Source organism: Hypanus sabinus, chromosome 28 (genome assembly GCF_030144855.1).
Source record: "Hypanus sabinus isolate sHypSab1 chromosome 28, sHypSab1.hap1, whole genome shotgun sequence".
NCBI classification, from domain to species: Eukaryota; Metazoa; Chordata; class Chondrichthyes; order Myliobatiformes; family Dasyatidae; genus Hypanus; species Hypanus sabinus.
This window is the reverse complement of record NC_082733.1, coordinates 36,643,622-36,664,379: the sequence shown is the minus strand read 5'-3', so window position 1 is coordinate 36,664,379 and position 20,758 is coordinate 36,643,622. Positions and strand designations below refer to the sequence as shown.

The 20,758-nt window shown below is 42.5% G+C and overlaps 1 protein-coding gene across 9 annotated transcripts in view; it reads right to left on the bottom strand.

The window, feature by feature from the left end:
* LOC132382584 (A-kinase anchor protein 13-like) overlaps positions 1-20,758 on the bottom strand; it is a 548,542-nt gene that overhangs the window by 315,070 nt on the left and 212,714 nt on the right. The window lies entirely within an intron of this gene.

Sequence of the window (20,758 nt, the reverse complement as noted above, 5' to 3'; positions counted from 1 at the left end):
CATTAGAATTGCGGCTTGTGTACAGGGTACATTGAGAACTTACTCCCTCACAAGCATTCTGCCCTGTTGGGCAAAACAGCAGTTCTCAAATACCAACATACACAAATACAATGCTGCATTAAGTTCCCACATGCAGAAAGCAAATGTCTTAGAAGGTGAAGAGACAAGAGACTACAGGTGCTGGAACTTGAGGTGATACACAAAATGGTGGAAGAACTCAACAGGTCAGACAGCATCTGTGGAAGGAAATGACGATGGTGCGGCGAAGGGTCTTGATTCCAAAGGTCGAATGTGCACTTCCTGCACGGATGCTGCCTGAACAGCTGTGCTACTCCAGTGCTTTCTTTGTGGTATGGAAGCTAACAAGTTCACAAATGTTTAAAATATCACAAAAGAGAAGAGCAGCAGGAAAATGGATCCCCACACACTCAGCGGCCACTTAATAGTCACAGCTGTTCACCTGCTTGTTAATGTAAATGTCTAAGCAGCAAATCATACAGCAACAACGCGATGCATTAAAAGCACGCAGACATGGTGAAGAGGTTCAGTTGTTGTGCTGATCAAACATCAGAACAAGGAAGAAATGTGATCTAAGTGATTTTAGCCTCGGAATCAGACGGTGGTTGAGCACCTCAGAACTGATCGCCTGAAATTTTCACGCACAGGGATCTCTGGAGTTTGCAGAGAATAGTACTAAAAGCAATCAATATCCAGTGAGCAAAAATATCTTGTTAATGAGAGAGGCCAGGCTAGTTCAAGCTGACACGAAGGTGACAGTAGCCCAAATAACCACGTGCTACAACAGTGGTGTGTAGAAATCATCTCTGAATGCCCAACACATTGAACCTCAAAGCAGATGGGCTACAGCAGCAGAAGATTTTACCGGATTCCATTCCTGTGGTTAGTTAATTGGGTCCATTCCCGTGCCTACTAAACTAGACGCTGAGTGCATTTCGACCTTTTGGTGAGTCAGGGCATTTCTACAGCAGGGAGAACAACCCTTCCCCAGTGCAATGGTCCTTACTTTTTCCTCTCCAGCATCTGATGATTCACATAGCAATGCGGTTTTACGGGCTCCTGTGTGACTCACCTGAGCAAGTATTTCTGCACAAGTCCTGACAGCGATTATCTTCAAACCAAGCCCCAGTGAATGGTGAATGGGAAATACCTCTACACCCAATCCCAGTTCAGGACTAACAAACTGAAACAACGGGTTTTGCAGGTCAGATTAAACAATTTGACGTTTCTATTTAGAAAACAGCTTCAGAGTTGCATCAAAACACAACAAATCTACCTTTTACCTCTGAAGATCAGCACCAGAATAGTAATCCGATGCATAGAATGGCCTTCTGAACACTAGCTTTCCATCTACTTGTGCCAAGCCCTTTTGCCTGATGCAGTTTGAAATTTGAAGCAATACTTTAAATTTAAAGACATGCACAGACCATAATTCAGGACATGATTCCCATGATTCAGGACATTTACAACGACAGGTGTGAGAAAAGGCCCAAAGGATCATTGGGACCTAAGTCACCCCAACTACAACCCATTCCATCCGGGAAACGGTACCGCAGCATAAAAGCCAGGACCAACAGGCCGACAGCTTCTTCCACCAGGCCGTCAGACTGATTAACTCACACTGATTTTAATGTATTTCTATGTTACACTGACTGTTCTATTTACTCTAAATTATTATAAATTACTATGATTACACATTGCACATTTATTTAAAGACATAATGTATAGATTTTTACCCTCATGTATGTGAAGGATGTAAGAAATAAAGTCAATTCAATTCAATAAGACATTGGAATAGAATTAGACCACCTGGCTTATTGAGTCTGCTCCACCCTTCAATCATGACTGATCTGTTTTTCTATCTCCACCTCAACCTCAGTTCCTGGTCTTCTCCCCATAACCTTTGATGCCATGTCTAATCACGAACCTATCAGTCTCTGCTTTAAATACACCCAATGACCTGGCTTCCACAACTGCACGTGCAACAAATTCACCACCCTGTAGCTAATGAAATTTCTCCGCATCTCTGTTTTGAAAGTTTTGAAAAGCATGGTGGCATAGCAATCAGTATAACAGCACTACAGCACCAACGACCTGGTTCAACTCCTGCCAGTCAGTAAGGAGCTGGTACAGTACTGCGCAGAATTCTTAGGCACATATATGTTGCTAGAGTGCCTAAGTCTTTTTGCACGGTACTATATTTGTCAACATAGAGCGGAGAGCAAGGTTATAAATCTAGCGGGAGCAAAGGATGTTGGGGATGGCGAGGGTGGAGGACTGTGGGAGGGCTGTGGAACAGGTGACAGAGGAGTGCCCTGCAAAGTCAAACGATTCCAGATAATTGGGTTATTGATCATTACAGAATGTCTCTCTGCTGTTTCCTGCTCCCTACCCGTTTTTCTGAGCCATAATTGCCCTCTCCCTGCCCCCTACCCACTCTCAGTCCACAATAGAGATCCATATCAGAATCAGGTTTGTCATTATTCACATATATCATGAAATTTCTTTTCTTTTTTTGCAGCAGTACAGTGCAATACATTAAATTACAGTAGTAGAGTGCAACACATAACAGACAGACATACTTCATTGATCCCGAGGGAAATTGGGTTTTGTTACAGCCGTACCACCAAGAATAGTGAAGAAATATAGCAATATAAACCCCTAAATAATTAAATAATAATAAGTTAATCATGCCAAGTGGAAAAAATAAGTCCAGGACCAGCCTATTGGCTCAGGGTGTCTGACACTCCGAGGGAGGAGTTATAAAGTTTGATGGCCACAGGTAGGAATGACTTCCCATGATGCTCAGTGTTACATCTCGGTGGAATGAGTCTCTGGCTGAACATACTCCTGTGCCTAACCAGTACATTATGGAGTGGATGGGAGTCATTGCCCAAGATGGCATGCAACTTGGACAGCATCCTCTTTTCACCACCGTCAGAGAGTCCAGTTCCACCCCCACAGCATCACTGGCCTTACGAATGAGTTTGTTGATTCTGTTGGTGTCTGCTACCCTCAGCCTGCTGCCCCAGAACACAACAGCAAACTTGATAGCACTGGCCACCACAGCCTCGTAGAACATCCTCAACATCATCCGGCAGATGTTAAAAGGCCTCAGTCTCCTCAGGAAGTAGAGACGGCTCTGACCCTTCTTGTAGACAGCTTCAGTGTTCTTTGACCAGTCCAGTTTATTGTCCATTCGTATCCCCAGGTATTTGTAATCCTCCACCATGTCCACACTGACCCCTGTGGTAAAATTACCACAGTACTGTGTAAAAGTCTTAAGCATGTGTCTAATACTTTTACACAGTATTGTCTGTTCTCCCCTTGATGGGGCGGGGTTCCTCCAGGTGCTCTGGTTTCCTCTCAGCCCAGAAATTTGAGGTAATAGGTTAATTGTTCACATGGGTATAACCGGATATTACGGGCTCGTTGGGCTGAAAGGGCTTGTGTGTCTAAATAAAAAAAATACATTTGCCTGATCTCTATCATATTGATTTTACTCTGGAACCACATCACTACCATTTAGCTTTTGCGCTCTAGTTCTAGATTAAAGGGATGAGAGGAATGCTGGTTCTAATCATATCATAGCAAAGGAAAAGCACAGGGCTAATATCAATATTTGTTATATTTAGTTTATGTCAACATTCATGAACATTTCTGGGTGCTGTTGAGTTTGCATTTGTAGACTCTTGACATTGAAGCAAATGGCTACCATCATCTTGGGCCAGAGCAGCTTACAAATACACCACAGAATGGCACCGAAATGAGCCGTTCAGCCCTCAACGATAATTAAGTACCTACAGCAATCGCTCGCAAGTGCAATTATGAAGAAAGCATGGCAACACCTCTACTTTCTTAGGAGTTTGTGAAGATTCGGCATGACATCTATAACTTTCACAAACTTCCACAGATGTGTAATGCAGAGAATATTCACTGGCTGCACTGCGGCCTGGCATGGGAACACCAATGCCCTTGAACGGAAAATCCTACAAAAGGTAGTTGATTTGGCCTAGTACGTCACGGGTAAAGCCTTCCCAAGCAATGAGCAGATCTATATGAAACGTTGTTGTAGGGCAGCAGCATCCAGCATCAGAAATTCCCATCACCCAGGCCATGCTCTCTTCTCGCTGCTGCCATCCACGTAGGAATATAAGACTTGCACCACCAGGTTCGAGAACTGTTACTACCCCTCAACCATCAGGCTCCTGAATAAAAGAGGATAACTACACCTAGTTGCCCCATCAAAAAAAGTGTTCCCACAACCAATGATCTCACTTTAGGGACTCTTTATCTCACTATCTCATGCTCTTATTGCTATTTGATGAACAAACTCTTTTCGTGCTTCCAGCCGGTTAAAGGTATCGATTTTAACCGATGTTTAAAAGATAAACTGTGCTGTCTTCTTCAAGGATGACGTCTGGGCACGTCTAACCTGTGGTATTTACACCCCGATTGCCCATCCTTCCTGATTGGTTAGTCCTCATCCAAAGCACTAGACCCTTCTTATTGCTATTTATTTATATTCACATTTGCAGAGTTTGTTGTCTTCTGCACTCTGGTTGATCTTTCACTGATCCCGCTTAGGTACTGTTCTATTAATTTCCTGAGTATACCCACAAGAAAATGAATCTCAGGGTTGTGTACAGTGACACATATATACTTTGATAAAATTTACATTGAACTTTTTACTAACTCCTTTTGCCTACACAACATCCACATCCTTTCACTTTCTGCCTATCTAAGGCAGCTCTATCATACTGGTCTCCACAACTATCCCTGGCAGCACATTCTTGGATGCCACCACTTTCTATGTCAAAAAGAACTTGTTTCACACATCGTCTTTGAATGTTGCCCCACTCACCTTAAACTCATTCTCTCTCGTATTAGATATTTCGACTCTGGGGAAAAAAAAAGATACTGGCTGTCTATTTTATCTGTGCCTCTTCTAATCTTACAAACTTCTATCAGGTTTCTTCTTAGCCGCTAGTGCTCCACAGAAAACAACCCAGGCCTGTCCAAACTCTCCTTTTAGCTCACGTCCTCAAATCTAAGCAGCAACCCAGTGAAACTTCGTGTTCACCCTCTCCAAAGTGTCCACGTCTTTCCTCCAATGAGGCGACCAGAAGTGAACGCAATACTCTAATTGCAGCCTAACTACATCAAAGGTCATCTGGTAATCCCTCCTTCTAGTCTTCACTCAACACTAAAGGATAAGCCGCTTATTGAGGGGAAAGTTACTGCCCCCATCAGTCACAAGAGATTTATTGCAACTGAGGACATACATATGGAACAATGATTGAACCCTGCTAAATAACAGAGGTTTTAAACAAAGAATGAGGCAATTGGAGCAGTCCCAATAGCACGTCTTTTCTCCCTACCGATGCAGATAAATCTTCTGCAGCTTTTCACCCTTCCCTTGCCCATGCTTGGCATCAGGGGAGCGAGCCACAATGGAATTTCTCTGCCCAGCTCCTACTGCCACCTCCTCTCAACTCCACATCAATAGGCATTTATAAAACAAAGTGACAGGGTCAAGGCTATGCTCCAACCTACACAAACAAAGGACAAACGTGCAAGTGAGTCTTTGCCAAGATTAAACTGTTTATGTTGCAGACTGCTCGACAATAAAGTAGATTTTAGGATTAAGAGCTGTAGTAGTGATTTAATAGATAGTCCTTTACAGGCTCATGCTATATTCAGGATTCAGAAGGGTTTGAATTTTGCCAGCGTGGTCAATACTATCAATGTTCAACCACAATCATAACCTTGATTCCATCCAGCTGTGTCCCACTCTCTAGATGCACGAGAGCAAAATTCCTTCAATGTTTGAAAGATACTTCTCTGGCTACAGAACGCACTGGGCTGTCCTGAAAGGAATACTAAAAAGCAGCATAGAAATGCCCAGAGCAAACTAACTCCACTGCTGGTAATTTGAAACAAAAGGTCTAAATGATAGAGCTACTCGGGTCAGAAAGAATCTGTGGGAGAAAAATGGAGTTAAGGTTTCATGCCAAAGTCTTTCCTTCAGATCTGGCAAATCTCCGGAGGAGGAGAAAAGATGGTTAATTTTCTTTTCTATTGAAGGCAGATGACAATAATTGAACAAGATGTGGCCTCCTTCGATCCTCTAGAAGCAAACAAATAAAGTGGATTGGGACCAAGCCACAGCTCACTAAGCCTTTGCTTGGAGACAGAGAGAGGGATCAGCATGTAAAAGGAATTGTTTTGAAAGGGCTCAGAAATTTATTATTCAACTACAACCTCAACGTCCTCCTGCTAAACACTGCTGACCAGCTTGTCTACCAGACAACCTGGCTACCCGACAAGACGTACAGAGAAAGGGGGAGTTGGAGATGAATCAGGTCACAAAGTGGCAACCTACCTCAGTATGACAATCGCCTTGGGTTAAGATCACTGACACATTGGCTCACCAAGTCTGCACTGACACTTTCTACACTCCCATTGATATTCGAGATTTTATCACACACATTCACACAAAGGCAATGTACAGTGTTTTAAATAATCCAATTGATAACTTGTTGAACTGGTTTCCCTCTATTTATTTATTGAGATACCATATGGAATAGGCCCTTCCTGCCCTTTGAGCCATGCCACCCAGCAATCCTCTGATTTAATCCTAGCCTAATCAGGGGATAATTTACAATGACCAATTAACCTACTAAGGTACGTCTTTGGACCATGGGAGGAAACCACAGCACCCTGAGGAAACCCACACGGTCAGGGGAAGAACGTACAAACTCCTTACAAGCAGCTGCAGGAATTGAACCCAGGTTGCTGGTACTGTAAAGCGTTGTGCTAAGCACTATGCTACTGCACCACCTTATTTCTTTATATGGTTGAAGTAGTTAGCACAAGCAGCTTTCCACAGAGAAAGGTTCAATAATCAGAACATAAGTCATTTCCATTAAAAAAAACATGAATCCTTTGGATATAGCAGGAAACTAGAGCACCCGGGAAAACCCACACAGTCACGGGGAGGACATGAAAACTCCACAGAGACAGCACCAGAGGTTGGCATTGAACCCAAGTCACTGGAGCTGTGAAATATTGGCTCTACCAGCTGTGCCAAGCTGCCAGCTTATTGAGATGAAGGTAAATTTTGAGAAGTTGAGCTTGGGGTGCACTTTCTTGCTTAATAAGAACAGCAGCATGTTTAAGGTTGTTGTTCTTGTAGAGCTGTCAGACGTAGAAAATATTCCAAGTGTACAGGCTTTGATAGGCTGTGGTTAGGCCACTGGTTTTAAATAATACTGTATACCTCTGCTGCAAATATGGTCTTATGTGTTATTTTAATTTGGTAGGAAGCAGGAGATATATTGATCTTCACTGGAAACCAAATACTCCAGATGTTTTTGTTTGTTTGGAACAGTGGTGTTCTACTATTGTTTATGGATGACTGATATGCAGATGTTCAGAGCTGAGCAAGTCTAGGTTTCTGAGTAGTTTGCTGACAAAGCCGTCAGCAGCACGATCGAAGGAACTGGCACACACGGCAGCCGTCCTGCAGTTTTATGAATGTGGAAGAAGTCTTAATCCAAGTCTGAGCGTGGCTTCATTTAAGCACAGAGACTTGCTTAGCCAGCACCCTCGTGCTACACAAATACAACGCATCAATAAGAGTGACGCAGCAGTTTGTACACACTGCATTCACGCAGTTTGGCCGGAGGGCCCCAAGCAGTCTGCAGAATCTATTTGAACCAGGGTGAAAACGATAAAAGGAAGAACTGAAGTTCTTTGGAACCTTCCACCTCTGATGTCCCAAAGACACTAAAACCCAATGGAGCATGTTTTTAAAGTATTTACTGTTCCCTTGGAATAAAGCGGAGAGACAATTTTGTGATTTGAAATTTATCATTAAAATTGATGCTTCCCCCCAATGTTGGCCCTCCAGATACTTCACTAGATTTAGTTGTGTATAATGTTGACAACAAAACAAAGACCTACAATGCTGGCTATAAATGGATAGTCTAGTTGGCAACTTTGACAATTAGCATTAATCCAATTCATCCAATTCCTTTTTGGCCCTCATACACACTTTACAAGAGCATAAGTCATAGCAGAATCAGGCCATTTTGCCTGCTCCGCCATGCCATCATGGCTGACTTAAAGTTCAAAGTACATTTCTTATCAAAATATGTATACAATATATAACATTAAAATTTATCTCATAAAAACACAAAATGTTGGCTGAACTCAGCAGGCCAGACAGCATCTATGGGAGGAGGTAGTGACGACGTTTTGGGCCGAAACCCTTCATCAGTAGTTTTGGCCCGAAACGTCGTCACTACCTCCTCCCATTGATGCTCTCTGGCCTGTTGAGTTCTGCCAGCATTTTGTGTTTTTATTTATTTCCAGCATCTGTAGATTCACTCGCGTTGCATTAAAATTTATCTCCTTACCTCAGCCACAAAACCAAAAAAAACAATAGAACCCATTAAAAAAGACCAAAAAAAGACAATGCAGGAAAAAAATTGTGAAAACAAAAAGAAGAAACATTCGGAACTGATGTTCATGAAAGAGAGCCTCTTAACTTTATTCTCCTGCCTTCTCCTCAAAACCCTTGACACTCTGTAGTGAACTACATATACCTGTCTGGACACGCCCCCCTGCTGACTGCTCCTGTGGCTCCTCCCATGGACCCCGGTATAAAGGCAATTGAGGCCTGAGCCCTGCCCTCAATCTCCAGGATGTAGTATGGTGGTCAATTACTGCTTGTTCTTTCTTCCAGTCAATAAAAGCCAATATTTCGCCTCACGTCTCGGAGAGTTATTGATGGTGCATCACATCCTCACTAATGAAGAACCTTTCAACCTCTGCTTTAAATATACCCAATGACTTGACCTGCACAGCCATTTGGGGCAATGAATTCCACAGATTAACCACACTCCGGCTGAGGAAATTCTTCTTCATCTCTGTTCTAAACGGATGTTTATGTGGTGGTGTCTTTCCTTTTACACAACAAGCTTTGACCCAAGTCTTTTTTGCAGTACATTTTAGAATCTCATCCAAAGAAATTCACCAAATGTGGAAAGAGATGAGACCATTTGGCCCAGGAGTTCTCTACAACTAAATACACATCATCACCTTATTCCAAACAAGGGCTACTTTTATTTAAATATCTTTGAGAATGGCAATAAAAGGAGATGTTATTTCTGCTGTGTATGTGCGGAGCAAGAATGTCAATGGAGCTGTATGACTAAATGCTTTAACTGAGACATTTTAGTAACGGTACACACTGGGCATCTTGCAGTGTGGGAGCAATGAATCGAGCCCACAAAGACAAAAACACGTACACTTGAAAGCCCGTGCATAATAGGGAGAGCCCTCAGCATGTAGAAGGCCCAATCGGTTCACTGCGCAATCAATCAATCAGGTGCATTCACATTTGCCGCATTCTCGCAATCGATCTGCTATGGTTCAATTTCCATTATCACACATTTAAATAGAGTAAGTGTGATAAGATATGATATGTGGACCACTTCTGAATGATACTTGCTTACATTTATTGCTTGCACAATATTTTTCCTTTCTTCACATCAGGTGTTTGACTGTCTTCTTTGTTTTATGGTTTTTTGAGTTTCTTTGATTTGCGCCTGCTCATAAAGAGATGAATTTCAAGGTTGTGTGATGTATGCATACTTTGATAATAAATGTACTTGGAACATTAAGCATAAATAACAATGGAAAACAAAGGCATAGATTTCACAAAATAGAACAGAAAACTCGATTTGCAGCACTGCATTTAACAACAACAAATATTTTTAAATCCTACGTAATGAAACAACTGACTTTACTCACTGCTGTCATTCTATTTAATTGGGTTTCACTAGCACAAGCAGCTTTCCATCAAGAAAGATCTGAGAAGCAGAACACGAATCGATACCAACAAAATGGAAGAGCACAGTGAATAGAAAGCAAGGCGAAACAATAAGGGGAGAATTTCTGCAGCAAGAACAAGATTCAGCCTTCGGAGCAGAAAAACCTCCATGAGAAATTTCCATTTTGTGAAAGATAAAGAGAAGGGAACTGAAGTAATTAAGTCGGCAGTTGAATTTCATCATGACTGGGGAACGAGGAGCACTGCCCTGAATTGGGCTCTGCAATAGATACAAGAGGCGGCATTGTTCTATGTTTCAAAAGGAATGTTCATCACAAACTTTTAACAACACACTCTCCGATTCTGAACTCATTGAACATCAGAGAAGTATTTCCGGATAAGTCATTTAAAAAAAGAACCCCGCATACTGTGCTGGAGGGGTGCAAGATCATTAATAGCACCATTTCAATAATTCAACATTATTCATCAATAGACCTGTAAAAAAATTGAGCATATTTGTCGAACAATTGAATGCCGTGTGGGGAAAATACTCATAGTATTTTAGGATGCTGAAAACTAAATAATCGGAAATAGTTGAATTATTCACTCCACATAAGGCTCATAGTTGATAAATTGGAGGATGAACTTGAAATGGAGTAGGACAGGAGTCGAACTGCTCCTTTTCCTTACAAGTTCAAGTTTCTTGTTATTCAGCTGTATACATGTATACCAGCACATGAAACAATGTTCTTTTGGTCCAAGGTGCACGCCAAAGTATACACAACTCACTCAAGATTGTTTAATGTCACTTCCAAGTGTAAAGGAAAGCAAAATAATTGCTACTCCGGATCTGATGCAGAACAAAGAAAAAGCATAAAAAGATAATTATCACAACAATAATAATAAAACAAAATGCAATAAATATAAGCACGAGGAAGTCTGCAGATGCTGGAAATTCAAAGCAACGCACACAAAATGCTGGAGGAACTCAGCAGGTCAGGCAGCGTCTATGAAAAAGAGTGAGCAGTCGACATTTAGGGATGAGACCCTTCTTCAGGATTGAGAGGGAAGGGGCAAGATGCCCGAATTAAAAGTAGGGGGAGAGGGGAAAGAGACCAGCTGGAAGATGATTGGTGAAGCCTAGTGTGGGGGGGGGGGGGGGATAAATACATAAGATGCCTTATGTATGTAAATTGATTGAATGCCCATTAAGTAATCCTAGACATAGAAGTGTCTGTGTATCAGGTGACTGATTGAAAATGATGAAGTAATGGCATTGAGGAGTGGTGGAGGTGTTGATCATCCTTACTGCTTTGGGAAAGGAACTGTTTTTGAGTCTTGTGGTCCTGGCATAGATGCTACCCTGTGATGGGGGTGGGACAACAGTCCATGAGCAGGATTGGTGGGATCCTTTGTGATGTTACTGGCTCTTTCCCGAAACCTTTCTGTGTCCATGTCCTTGGTGGTGGGTAGGAGTAATATTACCACAAATAAATTAAAAAAAAATTATTCTAGATGATTGATCGCTTAAGATACATTTACGAGACGTTTAAAAAAAACTAACAGTATAAGACTACTTCAATAGTGATGTGACCTTGATGGTGGTAAGGAGTCTCATAGCCGGAGCGGGGGCGGTGGGGCGGAGTAGCAGTTTTGTATTCTAACAGTCCTTACCAATATAAAGTAATTGCTATGGGCAAGGTACAGAGAGAGCATTGACCAATTGGCTCAAATGAGCCAATCTTCACATAGTAAAAGAAGAATAGAAATAGAAATTGTGGGTAAAACTCAGCAGGTCAGCCGGCATCTGTGGAAAGAGAAACAGTTAAAGAAACAGGTAATTACTTAGATTTTGGACCCTTCAGCAAAACTAAGAGAAACCTATTAGTCACATTAGCAGAGATGGCAGCGACGGTGCTGGGTGAACTAGGGAGACAGGACAGGAGCTGTTAAGTTCCTTTGTCTGTATAACGTGTTACTATTGTAAAGTCTGTGTAATATTGTATAGTCTGGTCTACTGGAACACTTCCAGCAGGGCAGACTATTTAAATGAAGAAAAAAAGCAAAGGATAGCAGACAAAAATGTTTGGTAGAAGGTACAGGGGCCTTAGGTCCCACACTACCAATTCAGGAATAGTTATTACCCTACAATCATCTGGCTCCTGAACCAGTGTGGGTAACTTCACTCGCCCAAAATCTGAACTGATTCCACAACATACAGACTCACTTTCAAGGGCTCTACAACCCATGTTCTCAGTGTTATCTCTCCATCCCTCTCTCTGTCCATCAAATTTAAATTAATGTGTACATTAGTTATGCAAAACCTGTTTGTCTTCTTTAGCATTTGGCTGTTTGTCAGTCTTTGTGTGCAGGTTTTTTTGATTCTATGTATTTCTTTGTTCTGCTATAAATGTCTGCAAGAAAATTAATCTTGAGACTGTATATGGTAACATATACTCACATTGATAATAAAATTACTTTGGACTTTGAAATGGAGAAGGTTTTGAACATTGAGTCCTGCAGGTTGTAAAGAAATACCCTCGAGCTTCAAACATGATTCAATCACCAGGCACACATTCCCCTCTCCTTGCGGCATTTCAAAGGGATGACTCCCTTCGTGGCTCCCTGGTTCACACTGCCATCTCCTCCACCGCTCCCTCTCCGGCAACATTTTCCCATGTGAGGCAGGAGATCCAACACCCATCTTTTGACCTCTTCTCTTCCTGCCATCCTGGGATCACTTTCCAGGTGATTCACTTGCAACTTTTCCAATCAGGTAAACTGCTTTTGGTTTCTACTACGTAGTTACCTGTACACTGGAGCACCATACGCACATGGGTGAATGAACACTGTTGTTTTCCCAAGGAAAGGAAACTAGAAAACCAGATGATTTAAGGCAGGGGTTCCCAACCTGGGGTCCACAGATCCCTTGCTTAATGGCATTGGTCTATGGCAGAGAAAAGCTTGGAAACCACTGGTTTAAGGTGAGGGGCAAAAAATGAACCCAAAGGGCAACTTCTTCACAGCTAGGGCAGTTTATATAAGGAACAAACAGTCAGAAAAAATAGCGGAGGCAGATACAAGAACAATGTTTAAAAGACATTTGGATAAATATATGGATAGGAAAAAAACTTAGGGATATGTAGGCCTCCATTAGTCTTGACAGACCATGGATTGCGCCTTGGAAAGTTTCCATGACGCAAGCCTGGGCAAGGTTTTTTTATGGGAGACCGGCAGTTGCCCAAGCTGCAAGCCTCCCCTCTCCACACCACCGATGTTGTCCAAAGGAAGGGCATTAGGACCCATATAGATTGGCACCGGTGTTGTCGCAGAGCAATGTGTGGTTAAGTGCCTCGCTCAAGGACACACACTCAGCTTCAGCCAAGGCTCGAACTAGCAACCTTCAGATCACTAGACAAATGCCTTAACCACTCGGCCAGGTGCCAACACTAGGGACATATGGATAATAGGAAGGCAAATGGGACTAAGTTAGTGACATAACTTGTTCAGCTTCAATAGATCAGGCCAAAAGAGCCCAATTCTGCACTGTGGACTGTTCAAACCTAATTTTAAAAACTACAATGATAGCAGTACTCTGTACAGATAGACCAAGTTCACCTTCCCCATACCGCACAGGAACCGGCCTCTCTTCTCTGGACTCTGACTACTCGCAACTTCAATGAAGCAACCAGAGTAATCCAAGTCCAGACCTACCCTGGATAGTCTCTTTTACCCCCTGGGCAAAAGATACAAAAACCTAAGAGCAACTACAGCCAGGCTCCAAGACAGCTTCTATCACATTGTTATCCGACTCTAGGGCAGACCTCTTGAACAATAAGATGGACTCTTGGTCTTACAACCCACCTCGTTATAATCTTGCACTTTGTCGTTTACCAGCACTTCACTCTTTCGGTAGCTCTTACACTTCATTCTGCAATGTTATTGCTTTACCTTGCTCTAGCTCAACGCACTGTGTAATGGCTTGATCTGTATTAACAGTACACAAGATGAGCTTTTCCGAGTATTTTGGTAAACATGATAATAATAAACAAATACTAATGCTTCACCCTATCAGAGATTCTCTTACACTGACTCATCATTTCCAGCCCCACTTTATAGTCCACTGAGACAAACTTGCTTCTGTCTTTCTCAGTGGTCCCAAGCTTTGAAGCTTCGACCATTTATCAACAGCAAGCCAGTTTTCAGCTGGCAATGGGTTTTCAAGCTGTTTTAGGTGTGGAAGATTTTCTTTGGAATATTTATCTACGTGCCTCACCTCATCCACCTGGTCACAACAGTAATCTAATCTAATTTACACTCAGTGGCCACTTTGTTAGGTAAAGGTGTAGAACACAGTGTAGTTTTCTGCTGCTGTTCCCCATTCACTTCAAGGCGTGACGTGCTGTGCATTCTGAGGTGTTCTGCTGAACATCAACGTTATAACACGTGGTCGTTAACTTACTGCTGCCTTCCTGATAGTTTGACCCAGTCTGGCCATTCTCCTCTGACCTCTTTCGTCAACAAGGTGTTTACACCCACAGAATTGCTGCTCATTGGATGGTATCTGTTTCTCACATCATTCTCTGTCAACTCTCAGCATCTAGGTTGAGTGTGAAAACCCCGGGAGATCAGCAGTTCCTGAGATACTTAAAGACCCACCCAGTCTGGCACTAACAACCATTCCAGGATCAAAGTCACTTAGATCACACTTCTTCCCCATTCTGATGTTTGCTATGAAAAACAACTAAACCTCGTGACCATGTCTGCACACTTTTATGCATCGAGTTGCTGCCACAAGATTGGCTGATTAGATTTTTACACTAATAAACAGGCCACAGACTGTACATTTGTGCGGGGATGGATTCATTTAAAATCCACAAATGCAATGCAGTTAAAAAATGAGACAACGTTCCTCCAGAATGATATCACAAAAGCACATGACAAAACAGACTACACCAGAAAATCCACATAACGTTTGGCAATCCCCAATCCAGAGTCTGGAGAGGCTGCTGCATATTAATATTGCGCTACCGTCTTAGCGATTTCCCCGAAAAGGAGCTCCAAATCCACCAGACAAACAAGACCAAAAACTAAAGCTACAAGACCTGCACAAAACCACATAGTTACAACAGTGCAAACAATACCATAATTTGATTTAAAAAAAACACCACACAATTTCCACCTCAGGGTACCAATAGACTCATCATCCCACACAGGTGGCAGAAGGGAATACCCCTGCTATGGACTTCCACAGCGCTGCCCGACTCAGCCTCGCAGACGCAGCACACAATGAAAGCTCCGTCGAACCCAGCCTCGCAGACACAGCACACACTGAAAGCGACCTGACCGCAACGGACTCTGAGTCTGTTGAACCTCCGAGCCTCCGACCATCCCCTCCAGCACAGCTTCTCCGAGCACCATCCTCTGCTGAGCGTATTGAGACGCCCCCGCCAACGGCCACCAGCAACGCAACCCCAAGGACTGGGGGCCTGTTCTTCCCAGCAGAGACCCGGACCTCACAGCAGCAGCAGCAACAAAGAAGGCCTTCCTGGAGATTTCCAGATGTTCCTCAGTGCTCCCACATCCGTTTTTCATCAGATTAGGATTGTGCACGGCACTCCGCTTGACAAATAACAGATATCAACTCCGGAGAGGCCGCAGCAGACTGTGTCACGCCGCCATCTTGAAGGTCAAACCACGTTCAAACCAGGTTCCAGAGCACAGTGGTTTGTTGGATCTTGCGGCTTCTCTGCACCTCTTAATGTAAAGGAAATGCAGTCAAAGTTTATAAGGAGTTATGTCTGAGAGGACTGAATACAATACAGCAAATATCCAGGAGACCATTCTAACTGGCTGCATCACTGTCTAGTACGGAGGAATCACTGTGTATGTCTGTATATGTGTGTGTATATATGTGTATACATATGTGTTGTATGTGTGTGTGTATATATATATATATATATATATATATATATCTACACACACACACACACACACACACACACACACACACAGACGCACACATACATATATAGAGTGCCTATAAAAGTATTCTCTCCCCTCCCCCCTTGAAGTTTTCATGTTTTAATGTTTTACAACATTGAATCACAGTGGATTTAATTTGAGTTTTTTGATACTCATCAGCAGAAAAAGACACTTTTGTGTCAAAGTGGAAACAGTTCTCTACAAAGTGATCTAAATTAACTACAAATATAAACTCAATGTCCTGGAGTGACCAAGTCAGAGTCCAGACCTCAATCCAATTGAAGCTCAGATGAAAATGGGGAACTACGATATTGTTGGGATAACGGAAACATGGCTGCAAGGGGATCAGGCCTGGGAATTGAGTGTACCAGGGTATACGTGCTATTGTAGAGACAGAAATATGGGAAGAGGGGGTGGGGTGGCCCTGTTGGTGAGGAATGAGGTTCAGTCCTTAGCTAGAGGTGACTTGGGAACAGGGGAAGTAGAGTCTGTGTGGATTGAGCTGAGGAACAGTAAGGGTAAAAAGACCCTAATGGGTGTTGTGTACAGGCCCCCAAACAGTAGCGTGGATATTGGGTACAAGTTGATTAGGGAGTTAACATTGGCATGTGCTAAAGGTAATGCAGTCGTTATGGGAGATTTCAACATGCAGGTGAACTGGGAGAATCAGGTAGGTGCTGGACCCCAGGATAGGGAGTTTGTGGAGTGTCTAAGGGATGTATTTTTGGAACAGCTTGTGCTTGAGCCAACCAGGAACGAGGCTATTTTGGACTTTGTGATGTGTAATGAACAGGAATTGATAAGTGATCTTGAAGTAAAGGAGCCATTAGGAAGTAGTGATCAAAACATGATAAGTTTTTATCTACAATTTGAGAGGGATAAGGGCAGATCAGAGGTGTCAGTGTTGCAATTAAATAAAGGAGACTACGGAGCCATGAGGGAAGAACTGGCCAAAGTTAAATGGGCGGATGCCCTGGCAGGAAAGACAGTGGATCAGCAGTGGCAGATATTCTTGGGCATAATACAAAAGATGCAAGAGCAGTTCATTCCAATGAGAAGGAAGGATTCAAAGAGGGTGAAGGGGCCACAGTGGTTGACAAAGGAAGTCAGAGAATGTATAGCATTAAAGAAAAAGAAGTATGACAGGGCTAAGATGAGTGGGAATACAGATGATTGGGAAAGTTTTAAGGAACAGCAGATCTTAACTAAAAAAGCAATACGGAGAGAAAAAATCAGGAATGAGAGTCTAGCCAGGAATATAAAAGGGGATAGCAAAAGCTTTTTTAGCTATGTGAAGAGAAAGAAGATAGTTAAGAACAATGTTGGCCCCTTGAAGAATGAATTGGGAGAAATTGTTATGGGAAACAGGGAAATGGCAACAGAATTTAATGCGTACTTTAGATCTGTCTTCACCAGGGAGGACACAAGCAATCTCCCAGATGTATGGATGGGCCAGGGTCATAAGATATCAGAGGAATTGAGACAGATTGACATTAGGAAAGAAACTGTGATGAGTAGACTGGTAGGACTGAAGGCTAATAAATCCCCGGGTCCAGATGGTCTGCATCTGAGGGTTCTAAAAGAGGTGGCTCAGGAAATTGCGGATGCATTGGTAATCATTGGTAATCATCCTTAGATTCAGGATCAGTTCCTGAAGATTGGAGAGTGGCTAATGTTATCCCACTTTTCAAGAAGGGAGGGAAGGAGAAAACGGAGAACTATCGCCCTGTTAGCCTATCGTCAGTCGTGGGGAAGATGCTTGAGTCCATTATTAAGGACGAAATAGTGGCACATCTTGGTGGCAGAAATAGGATTAGGCAGAGCCAGCATGGATTTACCAAGGGCAAATCATGCTTGACTAATCTGTTGGAGTTTTTTGAGGGTGTAACAAGGATGTTAGATGAGGGTAAGCCAGTGGATGTTGTGTACCTAGATTTTCAGAAGGCATTCGATAAGGTGCCACATAGGAGATTGGTGAGTAAAATCAGAGCTCATGGCATTGGGGGCAGGGTTTCAACATGGATAGAAAACTGGTTGGCAGATAGAAAGCAAAGGGTAGCAGTGAATGGGTGTTTCTCGGACTGGTTGGAGGTGACTAATGGGGTACCACAGGGCTCTGTATTGGGACCACAGATCTTTACGATATATGTCAACGATTTAGATGAGGGCATTGAAAACTATATCAGCAAGTTTGCTGACGATACTAAACTGGGTTGCAGTGTGACATGCGAAGAGGACGTTAGGAGAATACAGGGAGACTTGGATAGGCTGGGTGAGTGGGCAGATACTTGGCAGATGTCATTCAATGTGAATAAATGTGAAGTTATCCACTTTGGAAGCAGGAACAAGAGGGCAGAGTATTGTCTGAATGGTGTAGAGTTAGGTAAGGGAGAAATGCAAAGAGACCTAGGAGTCCTAGTTCACCAGTCAATGAAGGTGAATGAGCAAGTGCAACAGGCAGTGAAGAGGGCAAATGGAATGTTGGCCTTTGTTACAAGGGGAATTGAGTACAAGAGCAAGGATGTCCTTTTGCATTTGTACAGGGCCCTGGTGAGACCACACCTGGAATATTGTGTACAGTTTTGGTCTCCAGGTTTAAGGAAGGACATTCTGGCAATTGAGGAAGTGCAGCGTAGATTCACTAGGTTGATTCCTGGGATGGCAGGGCTGTCTTACGCAGAGAGATTGGAGAGATTGGGCTTGTACACGCTGGAATTGAGGAGATTGAGAGGGGATCTGATTGAAACGTTTAAGATAATTAAAGGATTTGATAGGATTGAGGCAGGAAATATGTTCCAGATGTTGGGAGAGTCCAGTACCAGAGGGCATGGATTGAGAATAAGAGGTCAGTTATTTAAAACAGAGTTGAGGAAGAGCTTCTTCTCCCAGAGAGTTGTGGAGGTGTGGAATGCACTGCCTCGGAAGACGGTGGAGCCAATTCTCTGGATGCTTTCAAGAAGGAGCTAGATAGATATCTGATGGATAGGGGAATCAAGGGATATGGGGACAAGGCAGGGACTGGGTATTGATACTGAATGATCAGCCATGATCTCAGAATGGCGGTGCAGACTTGAGGAGCCGAATGGTCTACTTCTGCACCAATTGTCTATTGTCTAATACGTGGCTGGACTTGAAAAGGACAGTTCACTCATGATCCCCATGCAATCTGACAGAGCAAGAGCAGTTTAGTAACGAAGGGGAAACATCGCAGTGAGCAAATGTGTAAAGTTGCAGGAGACCTATCCACACAGACTCGAGCCTGTAATTGCTGCCAAAGATTCATCTACTAAATACTGACTTGAAGGGGGTGAATACTTATGCAATCAATTATCTTGTGTTGTATAATTAGTTTAGATTACTTTGCCAAGATCTGTTTTCACTTTGACACGGAAGTCTTCTTCTGTTGATCAGTGTCAAAAATGCCAAATTAAATCCACTGTGATTTAATGTTGTAAAACAAAATATGAAAACTTCCAAGGGAGGGGTGAATACTTTTTATAGGCATTATAAACATATATACACACATACACATATACCTTATTGGAATGTATCGTCTATTATGTATTGTAATGTACTGCTGCCGCAAAACAACAAATTTCACACGTGCCAATGATATTAAACCTGATTCTGATAAGAAGAGTATTCATATTCTAGCTTTCCTTCACTCTAGTTAAAAGCTTTTAACTAGTTGCGTATGCTAACAAAAATGCCATTGTTCACCTTACAAAAGAACATATTATGATTCATAAACATTAACTCAAGACACACTGAGGTTTTTTTTTGTTTTCTGGTGCTGGGGACAAAAGCAGCACTGTTAAAATTGAGTAATCAATCACTTACATTAATATCTTTGCAGGAAAACCAATCTTTTCAGCATCAAAATTAGGCCCTGGAGAACCACTTTGGAATTGTCTGGTAGTTATTCCAGTACTCTTTAGACCAGGCCTCAGCTTGGCCATGCAAACCTCTGTTACCCATTTATTGATTTGCACAAAATTCTTCTTGTCCTTCTGCTCACTGGCCTACGCCGAGGAACTAGCTGTGCTAGACACAGGTTCTAAAAAATATCAAAAGCAAATGCTTCTGATTTAAATAAAATTTCAGACTGAAATCCTTCTACGGAATGAGGAAGGAGAGAAAGCAAGATAGTTTTCAGATGCAGAGAGGATGGGGGATGGATCGGGCAAGGGGAATCTCTCTGATAAGGAAAGCCCAGGATTGCTACAGTCATGAGATGCTCCTGAAGCCATCTGCAACATACTGAGAGATAACTGGAGGTCATGGGTTAAGGGTGAAAGGAGAAATATTTAAGGGGAACATAAGAGGGATCTTCTTCACTCAGAAGGTGGTGAAAGTGTAGAACAAGCTACCAGAGGAAGTGGTGAATGCAGGTTCAATTTCAGCATTTAGGAAAATTTGGTTAGGTACGTGGATGGGAGGGGAATAGAGGTATTTGGTCCAGGTGCAGATCAATTGGACTAGGCAGAGAAATATTTCAGCACTGACTAGTTGTCGGGAAAGGCCTGTTTCTGTGCTGCACACACAAAATGCTGGAGGATGGACTTGTGATTAGTGTGGTAGTTTCTTTCAAACTTATAGTCTTTTAACATTTTTGGACTACTTTCACCGTGCCCATGGTCTGTTTTTTTTAAATCAATTATGGTATTGTCTGCACTGTTGTAACTATATGTTAACTATAGCTATATGTAACTATGTGGTTTTGTGTAGGTCTTTTAGCTTTAGTTTTTGGTTTGTTGGGTGATAAGAGTTGGTCTCCTGACTTTACTTTTATTGTCACCAAACGATTAACACTAGAGCGTACAATCATCACAGCGATATTTGATTCTGCGCTTCGCGCTCCCTTAAGTACAAATCTAAGTAAATATAATAAAAATTTTAATTATAAAACATAAT